The sequence below is a fragment of the Pipra filicauda genome, unplaced genomic scaffold (assembly GCF_003945595.2).
Source record: "Pipra filicauda isolate LSUMZ 115617 unplaced genomic scaffold, ASM394559v2 scaffold127_size2900866_pilon, whole genome shotgun sequence".
NCBI classification, from domain to species: Eukaryota; Metazoa; Chordata; class Aves; order Passeriformes; family Pipridae; genus Pipra; species Pipra filicauda.
The window spans coordinates 139,690-156,956 of NW_024103740.1; the positions used below are offsets into that span (position 1 = coordinate 139,690).

Genomic DNA, 17,267 nt, shown 5'->3' on the forward strand with positions numbered 1-17,267 from the left:
CAAAGGTTTATTGCCTTGCAATTGTCTCAGTTTCATGAAAATTTGTAAGGATTCTTAATTCATACTTAATTCATATTTTTTGAAATTCAGAAGGGAGCTCCATGTAATTTCCTATCAGTGCAGAAACACATTAGGTAAAGAGCAGAGGTATTGATATCTAGGTGCAGAGATATTGATATTTGAGCAGAGATAAACACTAGAGCTCGTTGAGATGAATTCCTGGTGCAGTACTCCTGGTGCACCACGTCTGAGCCACTGCTTCACAACAGTTTCTCCACCAAATAATCAGAATTCCCTACAAAACATTCCAAAATGAGGTGTTTCAGAATCAGGGAGTGCTCCCAATATGCATCCTCCAAAAAAAAATACTGCTGGCCCGTTGTTTTAAATGAAGGGGTCCTAGAAGTGCCTTTCCAGCTACATCTGCAATGATGTGTGAGTAGGAGGAGAGATGCCTTCTCAAAGGTGATATGGGACACACTCAGATCTTCATTTTGACCCAGCCTCAGTGCTGAAGCACAGCTCCCGTTAACTTCATTGTGCAGTCAGGCCTGTGATGCTGCAGTTCCAAACACATTTCAGGTTATCACTGTATTGACTAAATACAAATACAGTTTGTTGCTCTGGGAGACACACATATTGCAAATTAAATCAGCTGCTGGAACAACACGAATATTCTTTATGCCTAAGGAATGTTGGATATTCTCTGAGAACTCAGACATTAAGAAATGCAGTTCTTAATTGTTGTTATTCTCCATTCACATATTTCTCCATGAATTTGTGGTGAGTTGTGAACACACACATTTGTTTGCTTCTCTATGCATATGTCTTCTTTTGCTTGTCTCCCTGACAGGTTGCCAATGTTTTGTTTCTCAAAAATTAAGTTTTTGAAATCTTTTGCAGAGTACTGGGGTGGCAGGTGTGTGAAAGGTGACAAGAATTCGAGGCCAAAGTTTGAAATGTTCGTGCACTGCGAAGGAAATAATTTTCATGGTAATTATGCAAATATATGGATAATTAGGAATCCTTTGGACACTAAGTACATCTTGCAATATTCAATACAAGGTCCTGTACTATGAAATTTTGCAAATTCTGTTGTACATTGAGATGTGATGTAACAGGGCATTATGCAAATCCCTACTGGTATCTTGCTATTGTTTTATGTCTTTTCCATTAATGTGAAAGAACACAAAAAACAAAAGGAAAAGCTGGCTGTAGAAGAAGAATTATGCATTTGACTGCATATAAAGTAATTCATGAAAACAATTTTGTATGTATTTATACCTTTACAGATAAAACAGTTTTGCTTTTTCCTTCATTCATGCATTTAATTTAATGATTTTGAAAGATGCAGATGGAATAGTAACAGTTATATAATTTTCATTTTGCCAACAGGTTTCTTGCAAGAGTGCTCTGACAAACAGGGAGTCATTTCAGTCAATGAGTTGTTGTTCTCCCCCTCACCACATTTCTGTGGTCACTGTCACCAGTGGAAATCACAAGCTCGTTATCATTACTTGAACTGGAGGGTATTGCAAAAATAGTAGATCCAACAACAAAATGAAAACGAGACAACAGCTTGTTGTCTTAAATACATTCAAGTCAATACTTACATAATCTTTCAGAATTACATCAGATATTAAATGGAGGCAAATAAATATTGTTTTAGCTTTCTTTTTATTTTAAAGTCCTATTTCTGAATTTTTTCCTATTCATTCTGTGTTAGTAGTGAATTTACATTCCTGTGTAAAAAGACATGGAGGTAACTGCACAATTTAGATTTGATAAGACCAGTGAACTGATACTGTGGCTCAATGATTTTGTCTGAACTTCGTTGTAAAATAAAAAATAATAACTACAAACCATGTCAGCATTTGGAACAGGGTACATAAATTCTTGGATAAGAAAAAGATTTTAACACACATTCATTGTCTACATTATTTTCAGAAGATTTTAACTTAGTGTTAAATAAATCCTGCATTCAAACATTACGTATTTGGCCAAATGCAAATATCTCTTAGTTAAAAACTTAACTAAGTTAAAATATTTCCTTGCTACATTGCTGCTGACTTATACTTCAATATGCAGATATAATTTTGTGTGACCATTTCTTTTACTTTTCTTTGAAAAAGGTTCTAAGAGATTTAGATTTATCTCTCTCAGACATTTTAGAACTGGCTTGATAATAATTCTTTGGAAGAGAGATTTTCCCCTAAATGCTGCTAAGGTGTTTTCCAAGTTCCAGAACAATCTGAGCCAAAACTTCAGTTGCTGTGAACTTCCATACTACTACCTGACTGAATGCTGTACCAGCTACCATGGGAGTCTGGTTTTTTCTCTAGACTTAAGTCAGGGTAACAGAACAAATAGCAAATTCTCCATTGAAGTCTCATGTCGTTACTCTAAAATTGAACAAGGCTTTTAAGATAATTCAGATAAAATTTTGTTTTAAAATCAGTGTTCCTTCTTGAAAGAGGATACTTGTTTTGGGAGACCTAACCTAACCTAGGAGAACTTGATTACAAAAAGTTAAAAAATCTAGTTTAGGCAGGATAATGAGTCTAAAGTGCTAGATCAGTGACCTTTTATAATATATGAACTTTATTCTACCCTGAACATTAACTCCAGCAGGCACAGTATAAGACAAATGTTATCAAACAATATTCTCTTCCATTTTATCTTAGTTTTATTTGCTCCTTATGGCACAAACTAAGGAAAAATATTCTTAGACCTCAGAAGACAAATGCCATCTGTCTGGTGTGTCTGTGCTTGCCATATGTGATCTATTCAGCTTATGAAATACCTGCACCCAACTTGTTGGTGTGAAGTTGAAAGACAGTTTATTCTTTAAGCAATGTGATGCTCCTGTAGGCAGCCAGTCAGCTAATCTGGGACATACTTCCTTTGCTTCTGCATTCTCACAGCTTACTATTTCTGTTACAGGCCTACACCAAATCCCTTGATCCAGTGGACTGATGATCATTAGCATCCTGCTTTCTTCACGCCCCAGTCAAGGTACAGTAGTTTCATAAGGTGCTACCTGCTGATTATCACAATATAGATTATAAAAAACCAGATTATCTGCTGGTTATCACAATGCAAAGGTCTGCTGCCATCAAATACCAGACATTTTGGAGGAATTTCTTTGCACAGCAAGAAGCTTTTGAGCTCACAAAAGATTTCCATTGAAATGTTCACCTTATTGGCCCTCTTACCAGACTGCTCACATTCTGAATCCTTTAGAGCTGCTCTTAGCCCCAGTTGCTTAATAGTGGAACTGTGTCCTGTATCAAGAGAGCTTTAATTTCAAGCCATATCCCACTCCTGAATTTCCATGTACATGTCAGTGTCTGGTCTGTTGCTCAAGTTTTAATAGTCTAGATTTGAGAATCAGAAGAAACCAAGATAAGCAATTAAATAAATGAATTTAATAAATAACTGATTGAAGAATAATTTATTAAATTAGTGAACTTATTTACTTAATTAATTGAAAATATCTAGCATGCCAATAGCAATACTTCTGTGCTATTAGCCTGAGAGCAGTTCAATTAAAAAATAATAACTTTTAGTTGACTAATATTAATATGGTGAATAAATATGCTACCAAGAAAACTGTTTATATTTTCAAGGCAGCCAAGCATCTGCACACAAACAATTTCTTTCTTGCAGCAGAATTTTATATAATGTCTGAAAACACAGAGGGAAAAAAAGCCTTTGCTCTTTCTCCTTCAAAACAGACAGGAGCGTGTTTACTTTCACCAAATATCCACGTGTGTGACACTCTCAGGAGCATTCAGTTGCTGTAAGAGTAGAACTTTCTAATTCTTTTCCATAAACATCCTGCACATGCATCTCCTGTGTCTGTGCCCTCAATAAAGGAGGAAGGAAGTCCTGAAAGACTGTCTGTGTATTCAGTTGTGAGCTCCCACTGGGAAGCCAAGGCAAAGGACACAATTCTTATACAAATGGGCAAAGGTATCTACATTCCACAGCGCCAAGCAACCATCAAATCCAGAAGAAATTCCTAGTCCTCCTCCTTGCCCTACTTCAGGCATCTGGGAATCATTGAAGTCTTGCAAATAACTGAAAATATTAGCTGTCTGGTCACTGCTCACATCGTGCTAAAGTATACATTTCATCTACCCGTCCTAATTTTCTTGTCCATTTTACCCCATATTGTGAGACAGGATATTAAAATAAGTTCTTCTTATTTCTTTGACGGAGTGTAACAACATTTTCCAGACATAATGTGTCTCAATTTTCTCCTAAGTGTATTATTGTTATTTCTCTAGAGCCATAAAAATTGGCATACCACAAACGTCAATGGTGCTTAAAAGCCTGTCTTAGTGGGGGAAAAGGGCTATGAAATAGCATGGTTACTTTTGTAAGAAAAAACATGAAAACTTTTCTAAAATAATTGTTCAATAAAATAAATGATACAAAAAGTCATTACAGTGTAGGATATAAGTCTCTTCCTGAAACCTGCAACCTTTTTCCTTATGTTTTTATCATCTGTGATCAATATACCCACATCCAAGTTTGGCTGGTAAACCCTGATACTACATCACTGCCTTATCTCATCGTTTCCCCTTGTTTATACTATGCTGCATACCCTTACAAAAGGGAAACTAAAAATGACATTTGGGATGTATGGCAGGATTTTTAATATTTACTTTGGCAGATCTTAGTACAGATACAGATTTGGTGACAATATCAAGAGTCAAACACTATCAATTTGTTGTAAGGCACATAGGCCAACAGCAGAAAAATAATCAGACAAGAATTTAATCAAGCAAGTGCTAAATAGAGGTGTATAGCAGGACCTATCACAGCACCTATTTTGTACCATACCTACATACACTATGTTGAATTTTCAATAACTACAACAGGCAAAACCATGGCAATAAGATCCCAGCATCTACAGTTAATGTGAAAAGACCTAGAGCAGAAAAAGCTTATTTTTAACATAACTAATTCACTCGAACAAATTCTGCCTGTTGTGCCATGACTTGAACATAGTTGTTTATCAGTGTAGAATTTAGACTGCTGCATCTGTCCCACCTGGAAATACAGACCCACCACACAGTGGTGCAAGGGATACAAAGGAGGCAGATACATTGAGGAATTTACTACAAACAGAAAGCAAAATTGTCTATAGCAGTGAAAACTCCAGTTACTAAGAATAGAAAACCTTTTTCCAGCACAATAATTCTGGGCATTGACCAGTTATTTTTCTTTTTTCAGCAACACATCAAAACTTTCCACCACTTTTTGTATCTGGTTCCAATGAACTAATAAACTGCTGATAGTGCTTATCAACTTGTCATGCATGGCAATGTTTTTTCACTTGCAACAAGAAAATGTTTATCTTTTTGCTACACTCAAAGCAAGCAGCAGAACTGAAAGTTCCTGCGAGAAGAGCTGGCAAGTGGCCTGCAGTCTAGAGACTTTGCTTTACTCTTTTTTATTGTTTGTTCCCAAAATTGGTTTTCTCAGCCCAAATTTTTCGGTGTTCTAAGATTGGTAATAATTATCTACAGACTAAAAAACGTTCCAACATAAGGTGCAGCACCTTAAAGTTATTATTTGTTCTTTCCAACCTTTTAACGCCTCAGTGTTAAACATGTAGGTCAGGACTGGGAGATGCAGAATCACAGAGGAGAAACAAAGTCCCTATCTCCCATATAGGTTCAAAGCTCCATGTTTCTGCCATAACACAGTAGTATTCTTGTGCATTAGTGAAAAAAACTGAAGTGTTTTTAAATGTTCCACAGGTAGAATGGGAAAATACAGTTTTCTGCTCTCTGTGAAAAGGTGAGAATATATCCTTGGAATATGTAATAATGTCAATACCACCCAATTATTATGCTTCATTAGAAATGTTAAGTTTTTTTGCATTAAGATAAATTTGCTATGACAGGTATTGTAATATACTCTGCAGATTTGCTGTTCAAGTGCACTGCTCTTCTCATCTTAATTCGTAGGGAAATCAGTTAAAATTGTGTCGTTGAAGTTTGTTTTGTCTGCCAACCACAGTTGCAGGCAATTTTTCAATCCCACTATCAACAGTGCCAAAGGAGATGCCTTAGGGAGTTAAGTGGGATGAAACTCCCGAGGCAGCAGGTCACCATCTCTTTGCTGTCTTGGGACTGACATCTGAGAAGAAGTCAGCGAAGCCCTGGAGCAGCAGCGGAGGGAGCGCAGTGTGCCGTGTGCTTCGGGCAGCCCCGGTGCAGCACAAAGGACAGAGGCACCCGCTGGCCCCTCCCAGCCCACCCTGCGGACTCCTCTCCTGCTCCAGGGGCTGTGTGACCCCCGGGCTTTGGAGGCGTGCAGGGTCCTGCTTTAGGAGGAAATCGAGAGCCTTGAGGTGCTTCATTGGGGCAGTTTTGCCCCCTTGCCCCTCTCCGGGGTGTTTGCAGGAGGGTTGTGTGTTATCAGGGGCCTCAGGCCTTGCTTTCTGGCAGGAGGAGCTACCTCTGCTTTGGGGTGGGTCTTCTTTGACTTCTTGGAATTTTCTGTTTATTAACTGGGTAATCTGGAAAGGAGAGGATAGCAATGGAGCTGGTGCAGAAAGATACTGTGTTGTAGGCCAGAGCTGACTATTCCAGATTAAAATGCATTCTGAAATGAGGTGGGAGCTGCACTGCTCCCTCTGGCAGGTGAAGTGCCTGCAGTACCTTACCTGGCTTAGGCTCTAGTCAGGGCATTTTCCACCCTCCTGTGACTGGCCAGGGGCAATCAGGGCCCAGACCCTGAATCCAGAACCTCTTGATGCAACATTCATCTCCTAATGCTCAGACTGGAACAAAAACTCTATAATTTTCATTTCAGATATGTTCTAAGAAGGGGTTTGTTTCCTTTTTTGGTTTTAAATACACCCAGAGTTTTAAAATAATAAAATTCTGGTACAAGTTAGAATAAATTTCTAAGATAAGATGATTTTATATGAATTATCAAGGTATCTAGATTATTTGACTATGAGCCCAGATTATACCACAAAGCCTATGTTTGATTCAAACTACAATCTGGGGATCTTCTGGGCTCACTCAGTTCTCCTTACTGCCAGCTGCAGTCATGGGATAGTTCTGTTACGGATTAGTTCAGAACTCCAAAAACGACTAGCACAGATTCCCTGGCTTTATATATGAATATCCTATTGCTTCCTCTGTTCAAAATTAACCTGCTGCAATCTAGTTTGATTTTTATGGTGCTCTCATTATTGAGATTTCCAAAGGCCTCAGTCAGCAGTCACAGCAAGGCTGTAGATTTCATTTTTAAAAGAATATACAAAATAGTATTCATCATTTGAAAAGTAAGGAAAATTTTAAAGTGGCTTTTTCTTTAAAAAACCAAACCAATACCCAGTAATCAACCAGAAACCAATTTTGATTAAGAATTGAGTTTCTCAGTAGATTATTTCTTGGGCAATATCTCCTGTTAAGTCTAACTACAGAAGAAATTAATCATCTCCAAGTATTTCATCTTCTAATTGCTTAAGTGTAAAATAGGTCATATTATCTATCTTGATGAAAGCCTGATTATGAAGTGTGTGATTTCTTTTAATGATCTTTATTAACTTACAATGATTCCTGTATGCCCTTCCAGCTCTAACTGAGATCCTGTCAGCACTGTACTTCCTAACTGACATTTGCACTTGTTTAAAATACAACCGTAAAGATCCACTTCAGTCACAATCTTGGCACCGGTGATTTAAATATGGGAATAAAATTGTTTGCATGCATTCAAAAGTTAAGGAGAAAAACCAAAACCATTTACACTTCTTTAATCAGCCATCAATGGCAACAAATTAATTCTGTAGTCTAAATAACATTTAAATAGTGTACATACAGTTGAGGTAATGTTCAAAACTTGAGATAATAATGTGTTTCTTCAATATATAAATGAGACTGGTTTCTCTTATTCAGCCTATTTAATAACTGCATGTCTTTTCTGCTATTTTTGTTTATCTTTTAGGAGACTGTTGGTAATCACAGGAATTTTATATATAATAAAAAAATAAAATAAATATATATAATAAAAAACTGAAATGCTGTTAATGCTCTTCCATTTTGTAAAAGAATCAAAGCATTCTCACATTACTCAATTCTTGGCACATAACAAATACATAATATCTTTTCCACTGTGGAAATTCTATTTGAAAAATATTACCTACTTGCTACTGTTCTAACTTTTAGAGCAATTTGTCTCTTGGTTAATGTCTCTTGATTAAAAGAAATCGAACCCCCTAAGAAGAGGCTAATAGAAATCTTCGCTTTGCTCATATTTAAAGAACAACCAGAGAAAAAAAATGATCTTTTACAGAATGTTTAATACTGAAAGTTACTCCCAGCCTATTCCCAAAGTGCTTTTAGCTTCAGTGGACAGTTTTACAGATGACTTTTGCAGGCCTTCCTCTGGGGCTCTGTCAGATCCAGAGGGTTTTGTGACATACCATTTCAAACCCAAATGGTTTAAATACTTAAAATAAACAACATGAAGCAAGTGTTTGAATTCAAGAGCTTAAATATACATCTCGAAACATGTGCTTGGCTCTCTTTTCTGATCCTTATTCTTCAGTGATAAAAATGTGCAAAAAAATGACAATTGTATGTCAGGTGATTCCTCTTAGATATAAAAGGGACTGGAATTTAGTGTTACTTATTTTGATTCTTTTCCTTGAATTTAATCTCGAGATTTCTAGATCTAACCATATATTTTTCTTGAAAGTAATGTCATATGATAAATATATTTTTACATATTTGCAGAGCACGTGTTCAGAAAGAACCTGACTTTTGCTCTGGCCTGGATGTATAGAAGTAGTTTTGTATGCAAGAATCAGCTGTTGAAGCCTACAAGTTATGCAGGTAAGAAATTTTATGAAAGATTGCTTACATTAGGAAAAAAAATTAATTCTGATATCCTTGAAAGATTACGTGTAAGATAAGATGCTGACACAGGACAAATACAAAATTAGATCATTTTTAATGCTCAAATCTATCATCACAGTATTCTTTACATCATCCTGTGACTAGCATAGCCCCCAAAAGACTTTTAAAAAGTAATTAAAACTCCAATCTGTTCATATTAGGTCTTCTGTAGCAAGGTGATACATTTTGTAGCTCTGGGAGTACTCCCTTCACTGATCTTAACACTGCAGAACTCCATAGAATATATGCTGTCTCATGCCTTTTTTTTTTAACATTTCCAATTAGATACAGAGTCTTTACCTAAGGAATGTGACTTGGAAATAAAAAGTTTGCTGAACATGCACTTTTGCACGGTTAGAAAAAAAAAGTGCCAAAAACTTTACAATTAATTTAATTGATTAATTTAATACCTTATAAGAATGCATATACCAGTGTGTTTTGACCTGTGAGTACAATATTCAACACTGCCTGTTCAGTCCTCCTAGAAAGGAACATTCTTGTTATTGTGGTGTTTATTTGGCATCAGAAGTTCTGAGTTTCAGCTGTAACAGCAAGTCCACTTTGTGACCTGTAGGACATGACTTGACCTGTAAGGCTTTTCTTGCCTGAAAAATGAGACACAGTCCTTTAGCAGAATGAAGAGCATTTGCTTGGAGATTAAACTTTAATATAAAAGGGGGGGGTGAAGCCACCCAGTTAGTTTCTTTCCTATGTCACCCAGTATTTTGGAGGCTATTTAAGGATCTCAGTAGCCCCTGTCAGAGGGACGAAGTGACACCATCTATTATTTCCTTTAAGCTCGTCGATGGAGTCAGGAGTCCATTTAACACAAAGCAGTGACAGTGCTGTCCCACACACAGCTACTGAAATAAATGTTACCAGCGCTGCACATGTCAACCTGATGATATATTGGGCTGAAATACCCAGGCACAAACAAACCGTGTTTACGGGGGTGTGTTCTGCCTCCTCCTTCAAGAACTGGAAAACTGCAGGCTCCAGGGGAAGCTGTCACCCAGCAGGAATAAACTGTGCCCAGGAGATCCCTGGAGATCTCTCACGCTCACCCAGAGGGGCAGGGAGAGGAGCCACACAGCATTCCCAAGGGACTGGGCCATCCCACCTCCCTCAAAAGCCTCTCAGCAAGAGGAATGCCCACACAAAGACCTTTAGAGTTGGATAAGCACAGAACAGCTGAGAACCCACAATATCTTTTCTAGGTTTAATCATAATTTTATTTTGGGACTGTATGAAAACTTGGGTATTTTGGTACATTTAATTTAAATAAAAGTACTGGACAGATCCATGCATTTGATAAATGACTTGGTGCATGTTTCTAAAATTGATATTCTAACTGAGGTCCACCTGAGCAGTCATTCAAGTCAGCTTGCAAAATGTCTGTCATATTTTCAGAGACACAGATGCTAAATTCTTATGTTAAAAACAAGTTAATTGTACCAAAAGAATGAAGCTCTCGCTCTTAAGCCAAAATATATCCCTCTTCATAATACCATGCAGTTATCAGCATGTCCCTTGGATTTATGACTTATGACATTTGTTTACCAACAGGTGGTTGCATATCTTGCCATTTATATTTTAAGCAGCAGTAAACACAACTAAAAATAATATAAGACAAACAAAATAAAACTCAGTGGTGTTTTTAAAGTGTTTTTAGAGAAAAGCTGTATTTTTAGGCCAGGTCTTCAAGTAGTTCTCACCAGGCCCAGCAACACAGAAGAATACTGCAAGAGCAATAAGGATTTTTAGGGGCATTATGATAGTGTAAAGGAAACACATCTGCCCCCAAAAGTCCCTCATTTTCCCTGCGGTTCAGAGCCATGCAGGAAGTGGTGAATGCTGTGGAACATCAAAAATGAAACTACAAAGAAAAGATTTTTAAGTTAGAACAACTTTCCAACAATACCTCAGGATTTCATCATTTTCTGTTAGTTCACTACACAGGAAAATTGTAGTTTTTCAAACAGCCTCTAAGTCATTGCTCTGAATGTATAAAATGGTCCTGTCCATTCAACAAAGTGAATTCTTAGGCAACACTCTAAGAAATACTGTTGGTATTGGGAAGTGCAAAACATTTTGCAGGAAGCCCAGACAATACAGGACAATTTTTCTTCTTTCAGCTCTCCAAAAGCAAAAAATAAAACAGAATAATCATCATTAGCCATTGACCTGCATTTCTCATTTTTAAGGATACTTCAGTGACAGAGTGAACATAAGTTTATAGAAGAAAATGATACATAATAGAATCATATAACAACTTTCATTTTAAAGAATTTAAAGATATTTTCCAACTCCCTAGGCAGTTTTCTATACATACAGAAAGATCACTCAGAGTAAAAATACAAAGAGGAATGCAATTTAGGAAAGACTAAATACTAGATATTTCTAAATATCCTTAGTAAAACAGGTAGCACATTTGAACTCTGAGTTATGCCTATTCAATTGACATGGCCAATGAAAAGTTACCATTTTAAAATAATCCACATTGAATAGCACCTAACAGGCATAATCTTCACGGATTCTTGTACCATAAGGTATAAAATATATCACTGAAAAAAAGCAATGCCCAATTCCTCATATATTATTTAATATGATGGGCTCTGTGTTCGTGTTAACATATAATAAAAAATTAACCCAATTCTTTCCTCAGGTTCCAGAAATTTTAACGTGATCTCACTTGCATTTTTTATGGATGCAGGTCCAGTGAATTCAGTGGAGATCCTTCTGACTGACAGCAGCATCCAGGCACCTACTGACTGACAGAGCTGTGTGCAGTTTGGGTGATTTGAAATAGGCCTTTGATTACAAAAGAAAGCTTTAATACAAACAGCAGCAGCATCAAAGCAAAAATCTGGATTTTGCTGACCTTAATTGGCATTTTAACAGTAGCAATCCATAACAAATAGAAATGCCCCTTCAGTGCAATTACTGCATTCACTTATTTTTCTTGACACATGGGGGCCAATCCTGAAACATCCCGAATGGATTTTTCTCAGCCTTTCCTAAAGCCCTTCATATGGGCCTTGTTGTAGATGACAGAACACATTTTGTCCTTTGTGTGTGTGTGTTTTGTTTTAATTCTTATCCTGACCTACAAACAAAAGAAAAGTTTTACTTATAAAAATCAGTGTTTAGAGACTATTTTATATCGGTTCCTATAGAAAGGCCATGATTTCAGTAAAAGGATTCGGTCTGTCTGACTGAAGCTTAGATACTTTAAACAGCAAAAATGCATCAATACTACTTTACACTGGTGAATTGTAGTCTCCTTCATTAACAGCTAAATTAAAATATTACAGCAGTATTAACTGAAAGATCAAAATAGTTTTGTTTAAAGATTTTCACGTGCATCCACAGTGTAAGTAATTGGTATATTAGGAAATCAGATAGAATTGATGTATCATTTTTAAGACTTTTGAGCTCAGCTAAGAGCAAGTATGCTCCAAAGGAAAAGAAAAAAAACTCTGGAGCCTGCCTGTAGAGAATCCTGATTCCAATGTAAAAAATAAAATGTTGGTAACTGAAGAGCTTTATATCCAGCAGGGAGTGAGAGACCAGGGGTAACCTTCTGATGCCAACTGCTGACATGTAGTCCTGTCAGCTGGCTCACAAAGCAAGTCACCTCAGTAATACATGTTAGTCCTGCTTCTATTATCTTTATTTACTCTGTGGATGTTAGAGAAAGGTCCTGAAAAAAATCCACAAGCTGAATAAGGCCTATCTGCTCACACAACACCTAAAGAAACCTCAGAAACAGGAATTACTTGGGCATTTTGACAACAGGTAAAACACCTGATCCTTTGTTTGTTTTTTCCATGTTTATATCCTTTACCAAATTCCCTCCACATCTGCATTGTTTGCATATGGCATTGCAGCAAGACATCAGTGCATTTATTAACTGATATGCTGTGAAAACTGGGCAAATGATGCTTTCAATTCAGTAATTTCACCAGAAGCTTCAAGCCACGTGGTCTGAAGTGGATTTGACATTTCATGTCATACAACTACTTTCCTACCACTTCTTTCACTACAGGTGCAGCTACCAGGTGACAGCAGTGTTTTTCCACTAACATTTTAAAGCCATTTTAAAAAATCCGTTGTTTTTTTTTTTTTGCTTCATAACCTATGAAATATGATTTTTTTGGCAAATAAAAAATGATACTTTGAGTGATGTCTTTCAAAATTATGCCTGAACACACAGCTGTATGTTCACATAGATTTTCTTTGTGGTGTGAGGTCCAGGTTTTACACAGGCAAGCAGTGCTGGTGGCTGACACTGCAGCAGGGAAAAAAGGACAAGGCACAATTTAAAAATCGGCCCTTGGGTGTCTGTGCTCTTGCCCTGGAAAAAACTCTGGATGGCTTCTGAGGAAGGGGTGACTGATTTTGTAGCCTTTACTAAGGCAAAATTTTTAGTTGTTCCAGGTCATGAGTTTCCAAACTTGAGGTCGTTACCTCTCTCTCTCTTTTTCTATGGCTGGATCAGAGGGGAGTCACAAAACTTTTCTGTTGCAACACGAGGTCAGGAGATGTCAAAGGTTGAGGCTCTGCTTCAGAAAATGCAGGCCACAAACCAATCCCCAGCCATGCCACTGGATTCTGGTGGAGATCCTGATCTTTTCACTGCTTTCAATAAAATTTCAAAAGTAAACAGATTAGGCCATTTGATAATCCTCTGCTGATTCAGTGTGTTTGTAAGCTGGGTTTTTTTTTAAAAGGTTTGCTTAAAAATGCAGAAAAGTCATTCTAAAAATGTAGTTTTAAATTTATTTTAAATAGAAAGAGAGCTAGTAGGACTTTCAATTTTATAAATTATAAATGCAATAAATAATTGGGCCTGATATTTCTAAACATTATTTTTTCAATAATTCATGACATTTTTTTACCTCAAGAAAAATTAATTTTTATTACAAACACACCATCTACTTTTTATCTGCTGTCAATTTCTTTTTTTCATAACAAATAGCAAGATAGACTGATCCCAGGTATTTAATTATTAATGCCCTGGATACACAGTGCACTTCAGGAGTCTCAGCTCTGAGGCCACCACCCCAAGCTGCACGCAAACCTGGGGGGAAAAACCAGAGTGAAGGAAAGAGAGCCAATTTTTAAAACACAGATGTTTAGGGCATCTATCACTGTTTCGTCTAATCATCATCAATTTGAATAACACATAGAAAATAAACATACTTTTAAAGTTTAAAATACATGCATGATATCCACAGTAGGAGAAAATTATCTGTTTTACTGCACACCAGAGACAAACAGGAGCTGCTTCTGTAAGCTCAGGAAAGGGAAAAAATGTGAATAAAAATGTTGTATGAGGAAGGCCTAGAGAAGTGTAACTGTGTTCTTTAACACTGCTCATTAATCATTCAAAGAGTGTATTAATTCTAGAGCTGGGTTATTGGGGCTAGGAGGAATGCCTGTTAATTTTATATATCATCAATAGAGAATCAAACAGAACCCATTTTAAAAAATAATCTAAAAATAGCTGATCAGCAAAGTGTGTTACTTAAAGCACATCTTACTGAAAGTAACTGTGCAAAATTACATGTTTTAATTTAAGATCTTCAAAGTAACAGTTGGTAAGAAGCAACTGCTGTATTTCAGCTGATCTTTGCTGCTGTTCAGGTATGTAGGTTTGTTTCTCTTTTCCCTTAAAGATCCTCACATTGATGCACTTTCTAATCTCTGATTCTCTGCTCTTATGTTCTCAGAATCCTAGTGAAGAGACCAGGGGAGTTAAACCAATACAGATCTGACAACCTGTAAGACTGGACAGGTCTGGAATGTATTCACAAACTAAGTACTATAATTCAAAAATGAAAAATTTCTACAGTTAAGTTCATAGCTTAATTGGCTCATGAAAATTTAACCTTTCATAAATGCTGCCTTTGAACAGCATTATTTCATGCAGAACAGTAGCTAAAAGGCATATTAGCAGCACAATTCTGACCTAAGCTCCTCCAAATCAGATTTTGTTCTTAAACAAGTGAGGAATTTGTTGCACTAAGGTTTGGATATGTCCTATTTCACTTGTGTAGAGACTGTATTGCTATAAAATGTAAAATGTCAGAATTCTACAGAAAAATCTTGGTAATTCATCCTGATATCCATTTGCATAAATGTATAGATCCTGCACATAGTCATGTAGAACAACTTTACTTGAACAGTGTATCACTGGGTAACTTCAGCTGAATTTGCAGGCCTTTTTGAAATATTCAAATTGGTTCAGTCTGAATAGGTCAGCACTTAAAATTAATCTGACTGCAGTGACAATGTGACCACAATGTGAATGTCTAGATGTTTAATGTGTAACTTAAGGAGGTGATTAGCTGGCATAAAATGTCAAAACTATGACAGACACGTTTACACCAACTGAGAGGATGCTCCTGTGTGTATTCTTTGTGCATATACTGCATATATGAACCATTGTAGAAATTACACTGTGTGAGTGTCATGTGTTTCTTTGAGTGTTAAACATCTGTGCAGTATATTTGGAACCATAGAAAGTCCACTGTATCTACTGTCATTTTCAACACGTCCTAGAATCCCATGAGGAAAGTACAGCTATGTAATTATTGAGTAAAAATTATACTTAAATTCTTTAGGACATCGATACTAAAATGTAAATAATAACATGAACTTAAACAGCTCTACCAAGCTCAGGTTTACAGTGCCTTACTCATAAAAATATATATCCTATGGCTTTTACCAGTACAAAAATTAGTAGTCTTTAAATTGATCCATAGATACAGACTGTACACATGGAGACACACAAACAGACACACATAAAGAAGCAGCTGGTTGAAGAGTTATGTTAAAACTGAATACTCTGTGAGCAAAAAAAATGAGAAAGGGATTGACAATACAAATGTTACCAGTGCTTATATGTTTTCAAGGTTTAAACTGCCTCTCTTTTCTAGGGACTTCCTTTTCTCCCAATTCACCTGTACTGAGTGACCACTCTTTGAAAGATAACTTTTTCTTCATCTTTTGCTGGCTTTTTAAGAGAAAAACACCACCAACAGCTAGAAAGCTTTTATGTTTAACTTTTGAAATGATAATATTTTCTATCCACTTTTTATCGCTAAAGACAACATTGAAGTTAGAACACGATTATTTATTTAGAGTGTAGCAGCCTTTTACTAAGTGCAGCAGTAGTTTACTACTAAGTTTAATGTCCAGTGTAAGAGCCATAATGTGCAGTTTTCTGTTGCAGAACAAAGTGACCACCAAAAGCGGGACTTTGTGGGCCAGTTGGATAAAACATAAGCTCATCTCGCCCCCAAAACCCCGACTCTGGAACCACAACCTTCCAAGATTCAATTTGTAAGTAAAGTATCTTTGTAAGATATGCCCAATCAACTGAGTCATTGCTTACAGAGTGGGTAATTTTCAGACTAATAAAAAGAGAATATTGCAGCCAAGTCACAATACACACTCCTTCATTTTCTGGACAGCGGGAATTACTAAGAGATACTATTTGTTTTTATTCATATTTTATGATTTATTTATCAGGCAGGTAAGAAGTACCTCCTCTAAGTGTCTATAAAATGACATGGAACTCCCCAGAATAACAGTTATTTATTAGACCCAGCACTCAAACTATCTATTAAGACTTCTTCTCAAAGTGGGTAACAAATTACTGTGTATCTCTTCCACTGTGTCAGACTAAAGTTGACACATTATAGAGAAATGTCTGTCAATAGTCTAAATTTCTTATTTGTATGATAAACTAGAAAATATTTTCACTTTACCTGAAACAAGTCTTTTCCCATTAATAATGATAGTTTCAAGTATTCAGCTGTGTGTCTACCACCCTCAGTATGATGTTTCTTAAGAACTTCTTTCCAAGGTGAGAGGAAACAGATTCATGGACAAAAGGAATGTGTTTTCTAAATCCTCACTTTATAATTCCAACAGAACTTTTAAATAAAATCCAAGTTTAAAAGCATTATAGTTTACACTTGGATGGCTGAAGTAGGTAAATGCTGTCAGTTACTTTAAAAGAAACTAATTACTGTGCTTGAAAAGCCACTATTACATTCACTCTGCTTTTGATAATCAAAACACAGAGCCGAAGAATGCTGTCCTAGCTGAACCGCTGCATAATCAGCAAACACACCTTGACAGGAAAACACAGAGAAGTTGATGGATATTCTGGCTAAGTAGAAATGTTTAAATAATTCCTCTTTCTACAGGCCACACATTTTAACCGACTAATTTGATTTCGGTGGCTTCGCTGGCCACGATTCCACACGAGCCGCTCAGACGGTTCGCATCGACACCGCGCGTTTCTAGTTGTTCGTGCGGGGC

The 17,267-nt window shown here is 36.6% G+C and overlaps 2 long non-coding RNA genes across 4 annotated transcripts in view; both read left to right on the plus strand.

Moving 5' to 3' along the window:
- LOC113982704 overlaps positions 1 to 12,294 on the plus strand; it is a 49,695-nt gene extending 37,401 nt beyond the window's left edge. For both annotated transcript variants that reach the window (XR_005566753.1, XR_005566754.1), the window contains exons 6-10: positions 904 to 993; positions 2,944 to 3,015; positions 5,775 to 5,814; positions 8,769 to 8,867; positions 11,644 to 12,294. This is a non-coding gene — a long non-coding RNA (uncharacterized LOC113982704). The remainder of the gene's footprint in view (positions 1 to 903; positions 994 to 2,943; positions 3,016 to 5,774; positions 5,815 to 8,768; positions 8,868 to 11,643) is intronic.
- A 2,218-nt stretch (positions 12,295 to 14,512) lies between these two features.
- Positions 14,513 to 16,884, plus strand: LOC120325002. 2 transcript variants are annotated; one of them, XR_005566758.1, is made up of 4 exons: positions 14,513 to 14,579; positions 14,666 to 14,730; positions 16,171 to 16,280; positions 16,742 to 16,884. It is a non-coding gene; the product is annotated as an uncharacterized LOC120325002 (long non-coding RNA). The 2 variants fall into 2 exon arrangements; XR_005566755.1 differs by lacking the exon at positions 16,742 to 16,884 and having other exon boundaries at positions 16,171 to 16,615.
- Positions 16,885 to 17,267: the final 383 nt, after the last annotated feature.